At 41.6% G+C, this 19,513-nt stretch overlaps 1 protein-coding gene across 1 annotated transcript in view; it reads left to right on the top strand.

The window, feature by feature from the left end:
- The first annotated feature begins 3,666 nt into the window (after nt 1-3,666).
- GRIK2 (glutamate ionotropic receptor kainate type subunit 2) overlaps nt 3,667-19,513 on the top strand; it is a 437,454-nt gene continuing 421,607 nt past the window's right edge. Inside the window, exon 1 of the mRNA XM_072141893.1 lies at nt 3,667-3,777. The gene's annotated coding sequence lies outside the window, so the exon portion shown is untranslated. The remainder of the gene's footprint in view (nt 3,778-19,513) is intronic.

The raw sequence follows: 19,513 nt of genomic DNA, 5'->3' as shown, positions 1-19,513 counted from the left end.
CTAATAATTTTATTTTCTTGATGTATGCACTGTATTTTTTGTATAGATTTTTTTAAACCTGATAAGTTTCTGCTTGTAGCCAAAACCTACATTTCTGAAGAGATAGCATTACCTTTATTATTTTTTGTATAGAGAATTGTGTAATTTGTCATCTGTAATTCGGGTTTCTAAATTGTTGATGGACTTATGTAGACAGGCATTAATAGTATTAAATTAAAAGTTGGTGGTGGCAATGAGGATTGGGTGAGCACCAGGGCTAAGAGAGAAAAGTTTAGCGTAAAGGTGTGAGTATCTTGCATAGGTGGGTGGGGCTTTATATGCTAAATTAGAGGCTCTCTAGCTTAGGTGCACCCCATGACATCACTTGAGAGTAGAAGGTTCGTCACACTTAGTAAAATGTTATCTTTATGGATGAGTCCAATTATGGCAATGTCATATATCTACATATATATTTTTTTACATTTTACAAATTTTGCATGCTAAAACCTTATGTGTGGAAAAAGCTATCAATTTTACATCACCATTTTCCAAGTTGTATAACACTTTTAATATATTGTCTATGAAGCTGTTTAAGAGCTTTTTTTTGCGGGAATGTTGTGCTTAACAATAGTAACATGTTAGTATAGATGTGTTTTTTTATCACTTTTTATTGCATTGATAAAATGTAGGTTATTGGTAGGTTTTAAATTTTTTGCAGCATTCATTGTGTGTGCTCAATAATGATTTTGTTGTATTGTATGGATCGTTACGGATGCTGTGATACTATATGTGATACCTGTACAATATGCAGAGGTTTTCGAGGTTAAAGTTCATCAGTGACAAGATGAGACTGTGGCACTTTTTAATAACTATGTTAGAATTACTTTGGAACCATTTTTAAAATCAATGAAACCACAGAGTCCAGTGTGCCCATTATATTAATTATACCTCCACTTACTGAGTAACTACAGATTGTACTAACTTCTGTAACTATTAGGATAGGGCCTATTGCACATAGCCATTTTGATACTGAATGTAATTATGAATACACTGGATTCATGAGAAGCTCCATGCTATTGTAGGACTTACAAAATGCTCATTGTAAGTAACATCAGGAAACATAAATTATTAACCATATTATACAGTCAGTTTAAAGGAAATCAACTACCAGAATAAAGGATTGTATACCAGTCACACTGTGTGCCCCCTGTCAGGATCTGCTTTTCTTTTAGTTTCTTTTGCCCTTGGTTTTAGAAAAAAGGCCTTATGCCACACCTAAGGAGCCAAGAGCCCCTCAGGCTGATTTGCAAAATAATTAGTATTGCAATATATTGTATGAGGGATCACACTTTTATACCCTAGGTGGCCTGAAAAATTAAAAAAAAAAAGTCAACTGAGGGAACATGAAATTTGCCCATTCAGTTGAGAATTGAACAATATTTATGGATTCAAGATCATTTAATAGCTTTAATAGCTTCTTTATGTATGTTCTATCCAACACTACATTATCTACTCGCACTGAAGCACAATCCATAAAAAAAGTAATATACCTTAATGTTATGCCAATATATATATACTGTATATTTTTGCCACTAAAGAAACATTATTGAGCTATTTAAGGGTGTATCTATAATGTGGACCTTTGGTTCCAGGAATATTCAAATGCTGCAGACAATATAACATTTTAGGGGTAAATTTTCTTTAATTAAAATATCCATCACATTACTATTTGTTTTCTAGCCAAGGTTAGCATATGTATTATTTCCCACTTCAGAGGCTTAAAAGCATCTCAGAATCTAGCATGCTTCTAAACTAAATCACAAACACATGCCTCCTGATTACATTTTCAATGCCTGAGTGCACTCTCTGAAATTCCTTTGGGAAGACGTTGTGATTTTGACTAAGATGTGCATTTTATTCCCTTGGAACTTTCTCCATTTGCTCTGGATGCGTCTTACCAGGAATGCAGTGATAACACACAGTGATAATTATAATGAGAGCTGTTTATCCTGTGCATTTTAAGAAGTTATGCTAGTAAAATTAACGCTGTGTGATTTTGCTAAATTTTACACTCAACTGGAGATTATTTATTAGTAAAGACAGCCAATGATTTGTATATAGTCAGTGTGCCAATAAGAAAATGTGACATAGAAATCCTCCATGTATAAGGGGCTTAGTAGTGGGGAACCTCTGTCAAACTGAATGCTAACTATTGGTTAATGTTAGTGGTTTTCATTTTACTATGCAAACAGATACATAGAATGTGCTGTAGATAGATACACTAATGTATATACATGTAAATATATAAAATAGATATATTGGCTGGCATTTATTAATTTTGTGTGCAGGGTCCTTGTTTTTCATGTACAAATAGTTCTATAATTTTCAATGTAATATAAGTCTCCAAATTCATGAAGGTGAAACAGAACTCTGTAGACCAGCTTTTTGCAGCTCTAAGTCTGCACCAAAAATTTGGGCAAGAAAAGTGTCATCCAGTTTGTGCGCCCAAAAAAATAAAAATTTGTATGTTTCTGAAAACCACAGATATTGTGGCACTGACACTATATATATAAGGTTGCAACAGGCACAACAATCGGGAAAGTAAATAATAAATGCCCCCCATTGAGACATAGATCAATACATATACATTGGAAAGAAGCAGGTAAGTGATAAAAGAAATTCCTTATTCAATAATGACAAGTGTTTCAGATGTTGAATAAGGCTCAGTTTGATCCAAATAGAATCTAACTTGTACGTAACCCGGGGACTATCTGTATATAGAATGGATACATGGATAGATACGATATATGTAGAATATATTAATTGTAGTAAAGCAGATATCAAATATGTAAAAAAGATGGATTGATTGATGGATGAATAGATATTCCAATGAAGAGGTAGCACTCCAGATTGACTTCAAAGACAAGGGTGTATCTTTATTCCATTGTGACATTTAGGTGAATCATCACCTTCTTCATGCAGCTATGTTGATCTGGACTTTTTTCTTTTTTTCTAGGCAAATATAGATAAAGATGGATAGATAGATAGATAGATAGATAGATAGATAGATAGAGTAGCGGAAAAAGGCAGCACACCAAACAAAGTCCAGTATCTGGTGTAAAAAGTGGGTTCCGTTTTATTCCATGTTTCAAAATACAGCAGTATTTTGAAACATGGAATAAAACGGAACCCACTTTTTACACCAGATACTGGACTTTGTTTGGTGTGCTGCCTTTTTCCGCTACTCTATTTGCAAAGGACCCGAGGCCCGGTCCCACTGTGCCTGCACCCACCATCACCTATTGCATTGTGTGCTGCTTACATTTTCTTTAAGTAGATTGATAGATAGATACATAGATAGATAGAACAGTGTTTGTTTGCTAGAAATCAGTTACAACCCCAAAATTCTAAAACTGGCAGCACATCAATATAAAATGTACAAAATAGATAAATGAAGGTAATGACTGTACATAGAGTTTGTATATAGGTGTATATTACATTGTTTTCTGTTTGCTAGTGATAAGAATATATGCTGCCTTAGATCAGTAGTGAAACTGATGTAGATATAGTCTGAGTTCCAGCTTTTTCAGTACTGTTCCACATTAAACTCTTAAAGCATCTCCTCTTCTTCACATGTGCCAGGCATCGCTTGCAGGAGTGGGAGTGTCTGTCTATTCATACTCAAGTCTCTTTTTTCTCCCCAATGTACTGTACTGTGATCTGCTTAGGTTTCAGCAACGGTGCCCATCTTTCATAATATCCAGACTGAACGTCTTCAAACAAGCATACTGTTATAAGGTAAGAGCTGCCAGAGGGTGGATGCTCAGATACAGACAGAGTTGCTGAAGGCACTCAGCCTGTACATGCTGGCTTCTTAAGACAACAAAGGTGGAGGGAGTTACTGGACTTAACAATAGCCTCAGAGACTCCTCCTTTTCTCCAGCTCACTTGGCATGTCATTTTGACTTTGCATGGCACAGGTGACATGGTGCACTTACAGTATAAGCAGCCAAGCCTGTCTTTTCTATTACAAGTCTGCAATTTATATAAAGAAACAGCAATGTGTTAAATCTGCTGTACACTGCCAGCTAGCAGCCACAGCTCTGTTCCTATTATTCTCAACATGATGGATTATCAGTGTATATTCCAATATTGTATTTATCATATGAAAGCACATCCAATCTATTGTTCCCTGTTACCAGCTATTGACATCACACTGATTATTATGACTTTTAATAGAAGACCTGAAGGAAGTCTAAAGTACGTCTCCAGGATCACCCAAGACAATGACTTCTAAAATAGATTTTATACTGCATACACAACATGCGAGAGGGCTAATATCCTCTAGTAGTAGTCTTCTACTTTTACCTTCATACTACCTGTATTACATTATGAGCTTAATGCATGATGTGGCATGTATAAAGTAATAACATTTTGTATCCATGCCTATTGTTTTATTTTATTTTTTATCATTCCAAAAATTGTTCATTTCCAACTTTCCATATTTAAGAGGTAAGATTAACTGGGCTAGTAAATCCATGGTAGGGACAGATCTTTAATTAGAATTTAAGATTTCTCAGCAGCAAAACATTAATTACCATCTTAATTTGTCATTAATCATCAATGTGGCAGACACAAGAATGTAAATCAGAAATACAGTGAGCTAATAGGAAGCATGGGAAATCCCAGGCTTTGCATTTTTTACAGTAAATGAGATTGAGGCCTCTCTGTGTGTGATAAACCAGAAGTGATAACATCTGATATGATATTTTTGGCATTTGAAACAGGATAAGCCATATGGCATTTACTAATGCGGGTGCCCTTCGAAAAATCATTGTCTATTACAGTACTCACCTCATGGAAATACATATTAGATGCAAATAAATGTTACTGGATACAATTAACTTTACAAGGTGCATGATTCATATAGATGGGCAACAGCTACTCTAAGTCATTGCTGCAGTGCATTTTTAGAAGATACTAAATATAAAATCTGCATGTTTTATGCACATACTTTTTAATGGATCCTATAATTTTATGTACGTTACACCTATTTCATTTCTAGTAAAATAATAAAAAAAAATACATAGGGAAAACAATTCATACATTTAGCCACTGCAGAAAAAAACAAAAAAAAATAAAGTAGATCCAGAATAGATGTACACCTAGGAATTTTACTATCCAACAGAAAACAGCAGGCTTTATGTAAAGGAGAAATCCATAGGTCATCATTAAAAACTGTGTGCCTGCTTATTTCTTTGGATACATTGAATCATGAAATTAGTGAATATTATTGGATGTGTTAACATTTTGTATTTGTTTGTTGACTTCTTAATACAGTATGTAGTTTAGCTTGTTATAATTCATAGATCCTAAAGAGTGCTATTGATCTGAACTAACTATGGTTTACACACCCATGAACAGGTTTTTGCTGAATTTGCTGGAATTTTGCATCAGTATTTTTCCCCTGGAAAGGTTGCCATATTCTTCACAATAAGCATAGCCTGGTAAAAGGTAAATCATTGTTTTTAAATTGTGCTGCTAGAAGAGACATTGAACAAACTAAGAATATATTTAGAGAAGTTGTGGCTGAAACGTCTGATGGGGTATATACATCTGAACAGGGTTTGTGAATATCTGTGAACATGATGCAGAAATAACTCCACTCAGATTAACGGAACAATTTTCATTTGCAGGAAATTTACTGAGATTTTCTGCTATAGCAGGTGTTAACAATAACATACACATGCCACAGTATGGTTGTGAAGTTGGAAAGAGTACAGAATGGCACTCACCACATGGAATCTTCTTGCTGATCCATTTATGGGAGATACTTGCAGATAACATACAATGGTATGAAAAGTGAGGAGAGGGTAGGACATGGTGCAGGACATTACATAATTACAAGCAATCTACGGCCGTTTCACACTCTCGGAGCTTCATCCGGTTAACTTGACTCAACTATCCATGACAGGACTACAAGTCTCAAAGACACTATAGGCTGCCATGGCAACCAATCAGCGCCCTCTGATGACGTCATTGAGGGCAGCGTTCAGCCATACAAGATGGCGGCACCCACCAGAAGCTCTGTTAAGTGCTGCGGTTGGGTCTGGCTGTGGCACCTAACTGCAACGGTCACTGCATGTGCAGCAGTTACAGGCGGATATTAACAGTGATATACAGATGATACCTGCTGTGTATGGAGAAAGCTCAGCCCATGAGCTCTCTCCATAAACACCCAGCAACAATAGGGTGTACTGAAAGGGTTATGGTAACCAAGAGAATGCAGCATAATAATTCCCTGTGTAAGAAAAACTCAAAAAAGAAACTGCTACCACAGCTCATATGGAAGTCTTTGTCAATTTGTCACTTTGTGAAAGTGTGTAATGTCTTGGCTGAAAATTTGTTACATAGTTTAATACGCCCCTTTTGGAGGTTGGTGCTTTAATCAAATTGAACAGGGAAAAAATAAATCGTAGACCAGCCCTTTTAAGATGATTCAGAAGGCATATCAGTTTCCCCATGGAAATCCATATAGAAGAAAACACGTCAACAGGACAATCAAAGTTATTGCCTTGTAGCTATCAAACATATACACAACTTTGTAACATTTGTTACCATAATGTATTAGGCCAAGAATCAGTTTTGTATATCTAAGTTTCTTTCGCCAGTATGATCATTGATATCTTCTTTCCCTTTTCACATCAATTAGAAATTGACAGGAATGAAAACACATCTAATCATCTTATTCATTTGTTTGAAACAAAATTTTGCTTTTATAAGGTAGAAACCATTCAATGTAATAATGGATGTGGAATTGGTAGCTTATTACCACCTGGACCTCGTCCTTATAAATAGGGAAGGCTGCATTAATAATGAGCATCTGTCCTTTATGCCTAATTAATTGTTTAATAAATGTTTTTAATGTATTTTTTTAATGTATTTTTATGTTTATTTTTGAAAACACAAGGCTCCAATAAGTTTAAACTATACAAATAAGGAAACTTGTTATTCTATGATGTTATTAACTGCTTCGAGACTGCCCACAATAGATTTATGGCGGATCATCCCGGATCCTATGCCATTGTTGGGGAGCTGCGTATCACATGCCCCACTGCAGAGCAGTTGTACTAGGCCATGGAGAAAAGACATAAGCTGTAGTTACAGACTCTTTTTTCTAAAATTTTTCAAGTTACAGTGCTAATGTAAAATGCATGAAAAAATTAAAAAGTAAATTTCCCAAGGATCTTTTCTGAACATTGAGGGACAGAAAGTAAAAATATAAAGAAAAAATAATAACTGTGTAAATTAAAAAAATACTTAAAAAGTATATCCCAAAAATGTCATTAAGGTCATCATATATAGCACCCAGTTCCCAATTACCATAAAACAGAGATGTGGTATATCAAAATTTGCAGTTTAAAGTATTAAATTGTCTGTTTTTAGGCAACACTTTATTACAGTCTGACAAATATAGCAAAAATGTTGATTGATTCAAAAGTAAAAATTCTATTATAAAATGAGAATGCTATATTTCTCACTAGAAAGAATGCCACAAAATTCACCTTGCTCGCCCAAAAATAAAAAAGATAGAGCCATATAAAGAACCTGTCCTTAATACTGACTATTAGGCCCACATTTACTAAAAACAGTACGTTCTTCATGGATCTGGCGCCCCCTGCATTGCTCCGAAAGAGTGTGCCACTTTTTATTTAGTGCACCTTCAACCTTTCTTAATACACATGCAAGCAGTTTGCACTGAAAATAATGTGCAAAGTCAGGCAGAAAACTGGTGCAGGGGCTTTAATAAACCTGGGCCATTGAGGCACATTTACTAAGGGCTTTGCGGCAGTCTTCTGTCGGACTTTGCACATTCCTTTTCAGTGCAAACTGCTTGCACGGGTATTTAAGAAGTGTCTGCACCACAATTGTGTTGCACGCAACCCTTTTCTGGCGCGGTTTTACTAGTCATCATGCAACACAAATTAGGGGGCGTTCGGACTGTGCACCAGAATTAACATGCAAAGTCCAACAGAATTATGTCACATGCCTTATGTTAAAGGTGCACTAAAAAAGTGGTGTACTCTGTTGGGGCAGTTAGGGGGCACCATATTCATAAAGAACATGAGCCAGAAATCCTGAATCTGGTGCCCTCTGCACTACACAAGCAAACTGCACATAGTATAGACTGCACTGTTGTAAGTAAAGGTGTCGCATTATGTCTGTTTCTGAGAACAGAAATTACTCTGGTCCTGAAACGCTTAAAATCACTTGCTCTCATATATTTAATTATTGAAATATTGAAATATCTGTAATGGGACACATACTGCCATAGTAGTGAAATCATCGCAATTGACATCATAGCTTTAGGGTCCCCTAATTTTTCAGAAGCCAGTAGTGACTGCCACCTCTGCACCCGCTATCACTACGCCCCTGAATAATGCATAAGATTAAATTATTAATAATAAATACTTCAGTCTATGTTCCTGAAGTAATAGTGTTTGTCTGTGAACACTGCTTATATTCATACTACAAAGCTGTACACACTCACTAGACTGTAATATATTGTTCTATCAGTGGTAGTGTATTACATATTCCAAAACAGAGCTCTGAAAATGGTAAATATAGTAACATGACATGATTTTTGATCAAATTGGAGCCAAACAGAGGTATAACATCTTGAAGGATATGGGGCATACATTCTGGTCCACATTCACTAAAAACAGTGTAAACTGTGGCTCCATATGCCAAAATATGACAAAGTTCTTAGTGTCAGAATATGGCAAGATGAAATTTTTTTTTTTCATACTAAAGGTTTTAAGTTGGGAACAGGTTAAAGAGTTATCGCCCACTATCGGTGCCAGCATCGGTCTTCAGCATTAACTGTGGAGGTGAGGAAACCTGGAGCCATCCCTGAACTTCTAATGAACACCCTTTTACCGCTATGGCTGTTATGAAAACTGAGTTTTTCTCAGGAAGATAGGGCTATTCCTTTTATGGCTGAAATGGGAATCACCCTTTAAGTACAAATATTTAAATTAAAGTATTTTCTTCCAGACAAGTTGATACCTAATTCCAAAAGATAGTTCAGGTTTGGAATCAAAAGTAATAAAAGCCGCCTTCACCAAAAGCCTTTCCTATCAATATTAAGATAAGAGTACAGGAATGCAAAAGGGAAATATGTTTTCTATTCTCAAAGCAGTTCCTTTAATGTTGTGGTGTAATAAATCAAGACCGTGCACGTCAGCTCATTTCAGATAAGTTACAGGATTGTATTCGCTGGGCTTTTATAAAATAAACATGGTGTAATGTGTCTTTTTCAATCGTCTTGCTCCCTGCATTACTTTTGCTCAGGTCACAGGACATGTTACAAGACTACGTGCACATATGTAGCCACATCATATGGAAAAGAGTTAAGTATTTTAATATAGCAGAAACTTTGGTTGCACATGGCTGAAGACTCTCAGTGACAATTTTGCAGTGGAAATCAGCTGTAACACATAATAAAATACATGTAACGTCAAGGTTTAAAAACCTACATTTCTAATCAGCAAAGTGTCAATTTGATTGCAGAAGATTTTTACAGCAGATTTCAAGGTAAAATCCTCATGAAAGTTTGCACAGCAGATCTGCAATGGAGACAATCTGTAGCACTCACAACACTACAGTACAAAATGAGTGCTGTCTATGGTTCTGAAACTTTCTCCATGTAACAACCAAATATGAGCAATCTTTTATTACTTTCCAGTGAAACACTATTCCAGTGAATAAGGAGCAAAAAAAACCACACAAGGTGTTGATTCAGCTCACCCCTTCCAGTTGCTCCGTCTCTGATACTGTGCAGGGGCTCGTGGATCAGTGTGAAGTCTGGAACACGAAGACATAGTGGAAATATTATCCCAGCACTTGCTCCACAGACTTGCAAGACATTCGTAGTAAAGATTCTCTTTTATTGAATACACAATATAAAACTGAGAACACATATCCAAAGAGTCCAATACACAGACCTATGCGTTTCGGCGGTCACGCCTTATTCATGAATAAGGCGTGACCGCCGAAATGCGTAGGTCTGTGTATTGGACTCTTTGGGTACGTGTTCTCAGTTTTATATTGTGTATTCAATAAAAGAGAATCTTTACTATGAATGTCTTGCAAGTCTGTGGAGCAGTGCCGGGATAATATTTCCACTACGTCTCCAGTGAATAGTACAAGGAACATCCATGTGCAACATCCCCCACCGGGGCCTAGCCCTTTGAGGTGAGGCCTAGAGACAGTCGGGGCCCGCGGTACCGGAGTGGCTGGCGGTTGCGGCCTAAGCACGCTATTGTCACGGTGCTTGGTACGGGGGAACCAGAGGGCTGTCCTACAGCCTGGCAGGTCTCCAGCAGGGTGGTGTTGGCAAGAAAAGATGAGGGAGAGGCTGCTATAGCGGATCTCCCTGGGGCAACCCCTTAATGTCCCAAGTGTGAGTCTCTGGGTGATGGACAGGGTGCCGGTGATGAAGGCAGCCGTATTAGCAGGGACCAGACGGAGACAGAAGTTGAAGAAAACAACTTACAGTTCTTTATTTGAACCGCAGGAACCGCAGCAAACGTGCCTTTAACAGGTAGGTAGGGTGCCGAGATGTGAGTTGGAGGGAGCCTCAGGAGATAGTTCACCAGCCTGGAAGTAGAGGGCAGGCTGGGAGGCAGCTGTGTCCTGGTAGGAAGCTTCAGCTTGTCCTGTAGGGCTTCAGGTATCACCTTTAAAGGTAAGATGATACCCCTTTTCCTCACTACACTAACTCTAGTCTAATGCTCCACTCTTCAGAGGCAGGGGCTAGGCTCTTCCTGCTCTGGTATGGGCTAGACAGAGATTACTCACGCACACACTCTCTAGGATTCTCCTACACTAGAATCTCTCTGAATCCTTACTAGAATAATCTAGCCTCCAGAACATTCCTGGCCAGAGGTTTTATTACCTTCCTTTGGTCAGGTGGTGGCTGCTCCTCCAATCACATCTCAGCTTACAGAGCACAGGATGTAACACATATCATTGGACAACAGCATCTTGCATCATACAAAATACTTAACTCCTGCCTTGCCAGGCAGGATTCACCACTGCAATACCGCTATGTCCTATCAGGACCATGTAGTGTAAGGTGATTACATGCAGGTGGGACGTATTCGCAAGCACTACCTCGCCATTGCATCGGCGAGGGTGTTGCATACCCCGGGGGCAATTGAAAGAGCCGCCCTCGGCTCGACTACCGATGGTTTGGGCACAGAGGGGGCTAAGGGCACTTCTAGGAAGTGCAGGCTATGTGAGGTGTAGGGACAAACCGCCCATGGTCCTGGAGACAGGCACCTGGGTTGGTGTCGGACTGAAACAAAAACATGTAGCTGTATGACAGTTGGTCGCTGACGCCATTAAACCGAACTGTACAGTAGGAAAGGTGTGGTGTCAGGTCCTGTAATCCACTCCTTGCACCAAGGCCTGTATATTTGTTTTATCAACACTTCTTCCCTGGCGGCAATTATATAGTGTATATATGCATACATGGGCATATGTGACACAATAAAACATTGTACTACATAGAGACGGTCCGACACAGCCACTCTACAACCTGAAAAGCCTATGAAAGGGTTAATGCAGACTACTGGCATATATGACAGTGTGCAAACAGGTTAATTCACATTGGCTTAGGAGCCCAATGGGTACACATCTTGAACGTTACAAACGTTACAGAGGTGGATAGGCTACTCAGGGTAGCACGGTAGTAAATGTCTCTTTTCCTGCAAAGAAAAGGCATAAAAAGTGCATGCAGAATGTCCGTACCTAAAAAGGAAGGCATTAAGTGCAAAATAATAGTCAATAGCAATAGCAACTTTTCCCTGGAGTATCTGGCAAAAGTCTCACAGAAGGTCTCTACTAACAAAGTCCATCTTCTGGGTACAGCCCTTGAGGTGGGGAAAAGTGCACTGAGAAGCAAAGGGTCTCCTCTTTTTTTGGAGAGGGACAGAGTCCTTTGAAGCAATCTCTGCTGTGGCAGAGGAAGGGTGCTATCATAGCACATGACAATAATCAGTTCAAGGTATGTCTCTTGACTGAGATAAATAAGGGTGAGAGTCTCAGGAAAGTCTCTGGCTCTTTGGGGTAAGGACAGAAATATACACAATATGTACAGTACCTGAAGTGGGCTACAGCCCTTCAGGGGTTACTCTGCATCTTCTTCGGTGGTAAGTACTTCGGTGTCAGAAAAACGTACCTGCCTCCTGCTCCTGCGGGTCACCAGCTGGTACTCCTGCAGGTACGCAGGAGCTTTACCTTTTGTTTCCCTTTGAGACCTTCGAAGTTCCGGCCTGGAGAAGATAACAACCTCCTCATCGTCCTCCTCTGAGTCAAGCGCTGGAGTCGGAGTCTCAGCTGCCTCTGATGCTTCAGGGGTTGCAGACACTGGAGCCGGATCATCCTCCACAGGCAGCAGTATTGGAGACTGCGGTGGGGATGATGGTCTCTCCGAGGTACCTCTTACTGGAGTGGAAACAAAACAGAATTGAGGCACAGTCACAAGTTCCAAGAAACTGGGGGTAGGTGAACACAAGGAGGTCTGTAAGTTGGGGGTCGAGGTGAGAGGTGTGGACATAGGGGCAAAAGGACGAAGACATCTCTTCAGCCGGTTCCTATGTACCCGGAGTGGTGGACGGTCTCCTCTTGAAATCTCGTAGACTTCAGGGGAGAGACTGTCCCTAACTAGGTATGGCTCACGCTCCCAACGCCCATCTAGCTTACTGGTAGGATGGTTGTTGCGCAGCCACACTCGATCTCCTGGGGCAAAAGGCTCAGCACAGGCATTACGATCGAAGTCCCTTTTTTGTTTCTCTCGGGCCTCTTCCAAACGCAGATCCACAACTTCTCTGGCATCCGCCAGGCGCCTCTGGTGTTCGTGAACCCAGTCAGTCTGGGGGAGTAAAGACTGGGAATCAGGGGACTCCATGTCCCAGGTCATATCAGCAGGGAGATGTCCGTGTCTCCCGAACATCAGATAGTACGGGGTGTACCCTGTGGAGCAATGAGTGGTATTGTTGTACAGGTACACTAATTCGGGCAACAGCTTTGGCCAGTCAGCCTTTTTTGCAGGGGTCAGAGTCCTCAGCATATTGATTAGAGTCTGGTTCATCTTTTCACAAAGCCCATTGCCTTGGGGATGATAGGCTGTGGTCCTCAGCTTCTTGCAGCCATATAGAGTGCACAGCTCCTGGAAGACTTGGGACTCAAATGCTGTTCCTTGGTCTGTAAGGATCTGGTCTGGACAGCCATAGGGGAGGATGAAGCTCTTCCACAGGGCCGCTGCGGTAGTCCTTGCAGACAGATCTCTGACAGGTACTGCAACCACAAATTTGGTATAGTGGTCGATGATCGTAAGAGCATAACTGTGACCGGATCTGCTGGGCTCCAACTTCACGTGGTCCAATGCCAGGATCTCCAAGGGCCGTTGGCTCACAATGGGACGGAGAGGGGCCCTTTGGTTGTGTCGCTCTCCTCGAGCGATGGCGCAGGCCGGGCATTCTCGACACCAGGCTTCAATGTCGGACTTCATGTTGACCCAGAAGAATCGCCTTCGGAGGGTGGCTTCAGTCTTCTGAGCGCCAAAGTGTCCAGACTGGTCATGGTACATTTCCAGTACTATCTTGGCGTCCCTCCTGGGAATCAGAATCTGGTATATCCGATCATAAGTGATAGGGTCCAGAGTTCTTCTCTTTAGCAGACCCTGGTGCATGCTCAGAGCCTTTCTCTGGCGCCACAATTGAGACAGTTCTCCATCAACTCTTCTGCGCCGGATTCTTTCAGGCACTCGCCCACTAGAGAGATAGTCCATTACTTCTCCTATGGCACGGCTATCAGCCTGAAGACTCATCCAGAGGTCCTTTTCCGCAGGGGGCTCTGACTCTTCTTGAGGAGTAGCTGGCGCTGCCTCTGTCGGTAGGGAGTAAACTCTCTGGGCATCTTGACGCACAAACCGGGCATAGAACGCTGGCATCTCCACATCTTCCCACTGAGCATCCGTGGAGGGTCCCTCCCACTGGTCAGGGAGACGGGACAGAGCGTCGGCGTTGTCATTGGTCTTACCAGCCCGGTACTTGATGGTAAAGTTGAAATTGGCAAGTCTGGAGGCCCACCGTTGTTCCAGTGCTCCAAGACGAGCAGTGTTCAGATGCGCCAAAGGATTATTGTCTGTGAAGACAGTGAAAGATGATGCAGCTAGGTAGTCCTTGAACTTTTCGGTCACAGCCCAGACTAACGCCAGAAACTCCAACTTGAAGGAACTATAGTTCTGGTCATTTTGCTCCGGTTCTCGGAGGGAACGGCTGGCGTAGGCTATGACCCTTTCAGTTCCGTTTTGGAGCTGGGATAATACCGCCCCTAGACCTTGCTTGCTGGCATCAGTGTATAGGGTGAAAGGCAGACTATAGTCTGGATATCCCAACACCGGAGGTTCAGTCAGCCGTTGCTTGAGCATCTGGAAGGCAGCTTCTCGTTCGGCCGTCCACTCAATGGCTACTCGGGAACGTTGGCTCTCTTTTGGCAGGCCCCTTAGAAGCTCTTGCAGGGGAGCCGCCAGCTGGGCAAACTTCGGGATGAAACGCCTGTAATAACTGGCAAATCCCAGGAAGCTTTTGATGTCTCGTACGGTTGATGGGGTAGGCCAGTCGTGAACAGCTGCAATCTTCTCTGGATCTGGCTCAATTCCATGAGCGCTCACCACATGTCCCAGATACTTGACGCTAGGTTGTAGCAGGTGGCACTTGGATGGCTTGACCTTCAACCCATGTTGGGTCAGGATTTGGAAGACTTCAGCCAGATGGTGGAGGTGGTCTTCATAAGTCTTGGAGTAGATGATGATGTCGTCCAAATATAGCAGGACGGTCTCGAAGTTGCGATGACCCAAACATCTCTCCATCAGCCGTTGAAATGTGCCTGGGGCGTTGCATAGCCCAAACGGCATGTTGTTGAACTCGAACAAGCCCATTGGGGTGGTGAAAGCCGTCTTCTCTCTGTCTTCCGGCGCCATGGCCACTTGCCAGTAGCCACTGGTCAGGTCCAGGGTAGAGAAGTAGGCAGCTGACCCTAGGGCTGCGAGGGATTCCTCGATTCGAGGCAGAGGATAGGCGTCCTTGTGAGTGATATTGTTGATCTTCCTATAGTCAACACAGAATCGAAGGGTTCCATCCTTCTTCTTCACAAGGACCAGCGGGGCAGCCCATGGGCTGTGACTCTCCCGGATAACGTTGGCTGTCTTCATCTCTTGTACCAGCTTCTTCACCTCTTGGTAGCGGGCTGGAGGGATGGGCCGGTACCGTTCCTTGATAGGAGGATGAGAGCCAGTAGGGATGGTGTGTTGGATCAGAGTAGTCTGCCCAAAATCCAGTGGGTGTTTGCTGAAGGCCTGGTGGTGCTTCATAACGACATCCAGGACACCTTGTACTTGGTCTGCAGGAGTAAAATCGTCGTCTCCAATATTGAGCTCAAGCCACCAGGATTGCTCGGCAGGCTCACCTTCAGCACTTTGCTTCACTTCCAACTGTTGGGAGGCAGACAGAGCGGTTTCCACCAAGTCCTCAGGATGCACGCTGAAGAGAGTGGCTACGGCTTGGTACTTTCTCAGATCCACTGGGGAGTCTCCCACATTTAGTAATCGAATGGGTACTTGTCCTCGGGATACAGTGACTAGGCTCCTGGCGGCTAGAATGGGCAGGTCTTCATCAGCTGGTAGAGGTTCTACTATCGCCTGGTAGTCTTGACCTTGGACGCCCATGCAGGCTCGACACCATACTAACGTCTCAGTCCCAGGTTGAAGGCGGACAGGTTGGGGATCCTTGATCCGGGCTCTGCAGATTTCTCCATTGGGGCCAGCAAACTTCTGTTGCGCCGCTAGAACCTGCATAGTCTCCTGAATTACCTTCCGGGAACCGTTGGGCACTGTTGGCAGGGATAAATCATGGAATCCAGTCACACTGGTTTTGGTTGCTTACAGTAGTTTTATTTTACTATTGCAAAAATTGTGTGTAACGTTTCGGTCAGTCCCTGACCTTCATCGGACACTGAAAATATAGTAACATTGTGATACAATAATAAGTATATGTCGCATTGAGAGAGGACATGGACAATTTATAAAGAGGGGTGTTCAACAAACTATATACATATATACAAAAAGTTTATACAAAGTCCTGGGTGGGGGGATACAAAGTCAGATAATACATGGCAATACAATAGTTATATGCATCAGAAGTGGGGTAACCGTTGTGCCAGAGTGTCGCTGAGGAGGTTTCTCTGGTGATTAGGAATGAGTCTGAGTCAGAGTCAAAGGTTAATGCTGGCTAGCGGCAAAAAAAGGTCCTGTGGAAAAAGGATATATAAGAGAAAGTATGAGACTCACCATTTAGAATAGGAAAAAGTGTTTGTTGCTGCTGTGCAGGCTGGTGGCGCTGAGGAAATTGGCGGGCGAACCGCTCTGTATGGAGAAGGCGCTCAGTCTGGTGTGTGTTAGGTGAGTTTTTAAAGGTTGTGGGTGGTACCGCGTGATTACGCGGTCACTTCCGGTTTAGACCGGAAGTGCGTCATCGTGTGCGTTCCACCTGGAGATCGTGGTGGAACGCATGAAATAACTTTGGACATGCGCTGTGGCTGGAGTAACGGAGGTATATATCGATAGTGTGAGAGACCAGTTCTTGTCAAAAAACTGGTAAGGGGATAGATGGAAATTCAATGACTATTAGGAATGGCATGTATCAGTTTGAAATGGGGAGTAACGTATGGAAATGGAACAACATTGTAGTGCAATATAGAAAAAGTGAAAATGACAAAAATGAAAATGAAAGTAAAATACGGACAGGAGTTATGTATTGGTTATGGGTAATGTTGGACAAGAGATAATGAATGTGTATTTAGTATAAAAGTTATATTAGAGTATGGAGAAAAACACGAATATATAGATGAACAACATTATTGTACAAGATACAATGAAAATAAATGAGGGATATTTTGGTTATGCATAGATATAGAAGATATATGCCAAATTGAAATTGTGCCAACATATTGTACAAATGAAGAGAATTATACAATACCATGTCGTTGGTAACAGTCTAGAAAATTTTTCAACGTCTCTGTAAAGAAATTAGAATGGTGATATGTTAAACGGGATTAGCAGAAACTTTGTATATTATAGTCCCTATTGAGTCCTTTGGGTGATAATGTCTCTAGGGTGTGAATCCAGAAGGATTCACGTTTCTTGAGAATTGTGACTCGGTCCCCGTTGCGTCTCGGGGTCCCTACTTGTTCAATTATTTGGAATTTCAACTGATTAATTGAGTGGTTGGCCTCCAGAAAGTGAGCTGGTACCGGTAAAAGTGTGTTCTTGAGTCTGATAGTGGATTTATGTTTGGAGATTCTTTCTTTGACGGGTAGAGTAGTTTCACCTATGTATGCTAGTCCGCAGGGACATTTGATTAGGTAAATAACGAAATCGGAGTTGCATGTGAAAAAATCTCGTATTGGGTATCGCTTACCGGTTTGTGGATGTGTAAATGTGTCACCCTTTTGGACGTTGTTGCATTGGGCGCATCTAAGGCATGGGAACGTACCCTTTTTCTGAGTTCTCAGAAAAAGTTGCTTTGGTAATCTGGTGTCTGATCCTATGTCTGCTTTAACTAGTCTGTCTCGTAGGTTGTCAGGGCGTTTGAAGCATGGTAGGAATGGCTCTTTGAATTCCTGAATGTTGGGATGTCCTCTTTGTAGGATAGGCCAGTGTTTGCGTATTATCTTGTGAATTTTAAAAGAGAACGGATGATATGTATGCACAAATGGTATCCGTTTGGTGGGGGTCTTATCTGGTCTGGGGGGTTTTCTTTTGTATTGCGATAGTGTGTTGGAGGGATAGCCTCTCTGGGAAAATTTCTGTTGCATTTCATCCAGCCTAGTGGTCAGGACCTCAGGTTTACTGACTATTCTTTCTAGTCTCTTGTATTGGGAAATGGGCAGTGAGTTCTTTGTGGCTGTGGGATGGTAACTAGAAAAATGGAGGAGATTGTTACGGTCTGTAGGCTTCGTGTAGAGGTCGGACCACAGTGACCCGTCAGATTCTTTAATAATCAAGGTATCGAGGAAGTTGATTTGGTGTTTGTCACTGTGTAGGGTGAATTGCAATTCTGGCCATATGGAGTTAAGGTCACTGAGAAATTCTTGTAGGGAGTCCAATGGGCCCCCCCATATGCAAAACACGTCATCGATATAACGTTTCCAAATGCGGCAGTGGGCTATAAAGAGTTGGTTAGAGTATATGTATGTTTCTTCGAAAAATGACATGTACGTGTTTGCATATGGGGGTGCAACATTGGACCCCATAGCTGTGCCCTGACGTTGAATATAGAAGGAGTCTTGGAACATGAAGTGGTTCTCAGTAAGAACGATTTCTAGTAATTCCAGGCATAGGTGAATAATGTCAGTCGAGTATGAGGTTTGTTTGAGTAGTTCATGAACTGCTCTGATGCCTTTGTCGTGAGCTATGGAAGTGTAAAGGCTATTAACATCAAGGGTGACTAAGAGGTCTGAGGGGTTGATTTTCTTGATGTTCCTAATAAGGTCAAGGAAAGTATTAGTGTCAAGAAGGAAAGATTTGGTTGAATGTACTAATGGGGTGAGGATCTTCTCTAGAAAGATGGATAATGGTGATAATATAGAGTCAGTGGACGCTACTATGGGTCGTCCTGGTGGTTTGTTGAGATTTTTATGTATTTTTGGCAGGGTGTAGATCACTGGGGTAATAGGTGTCTTTTTGGTCAGAAAGGTTTGGGTTTGGAGGTCTATGGTGCCTAGTGAGAGGTATTTGTCCAGAGTGTTTTTAATTCTCTGGGTAATCCTGGTAGTAGGATTTCTGGTGAGTTTTTCGTAAATATTGCTGTCATTAAGTTGTGAGATAATCTCTTGGATATAGTCTGTTTTGTTTTGGATTACTATTGCTCCGCCTTTATCGGCTGGTTTTATGATTATGTCTTTTGATGTAAGAAGGTTCGATAGGGCTGACCTGTCTGTACTGGTCATGTTGTTCGGTGCATGTAGACGGCCTGAATCAATATTATGTCTCAATTGTGTGATCTCTCTGTCAACTAGGTCTATGAAAGTTTCGACACTGTGTGATTCTTTTGGTGGCATGTATTGACTTTTGTTTTTTAGTCCTAGTGATAATAGGCTAATGGGTGATCTAGGTTCTCTGTCCTGGGGAATGGAATTTTCGAAATGCGTTTTCAAGCGTATGTTTCTGTAAAACCTCTGTATATCCATCTCTAAATCAAAAGTACTAAACTTATATGAAGGACAAAATGACAGGCCTTTTTGTAGTAGTGATATTTCGGCTGGACTAATTATCTTAGAGGAAATGTTAACAACTAGTGGGGTTTCCCTACCTGGGACCGAGTTGTCATTGTTGCCATGTTGTCTCTTGTGTTGGCCCCGCCGCGTCTTCCTCTTGTGTGACGTCCTCGTGTTGTTCCTAAAAAAG

The sequence above is a fragment of the Engystomops pustulosus genome, chromosome 3 (assembly GCF_040894005.1).
Source record: "Engystomops pustulosus chromosome 3, aEngPut4.maternal, whole genome shotgun sequence".
Lineage (NCBI taxonomy): Eukaryota > Metazoa > Chordata > Amphibia > Anura > Leptodactylidae > Engystomops > Engystomops pustulosus.
This window is presented reverse-complemented; position numbering and strand designations above follow the sequence as displayed.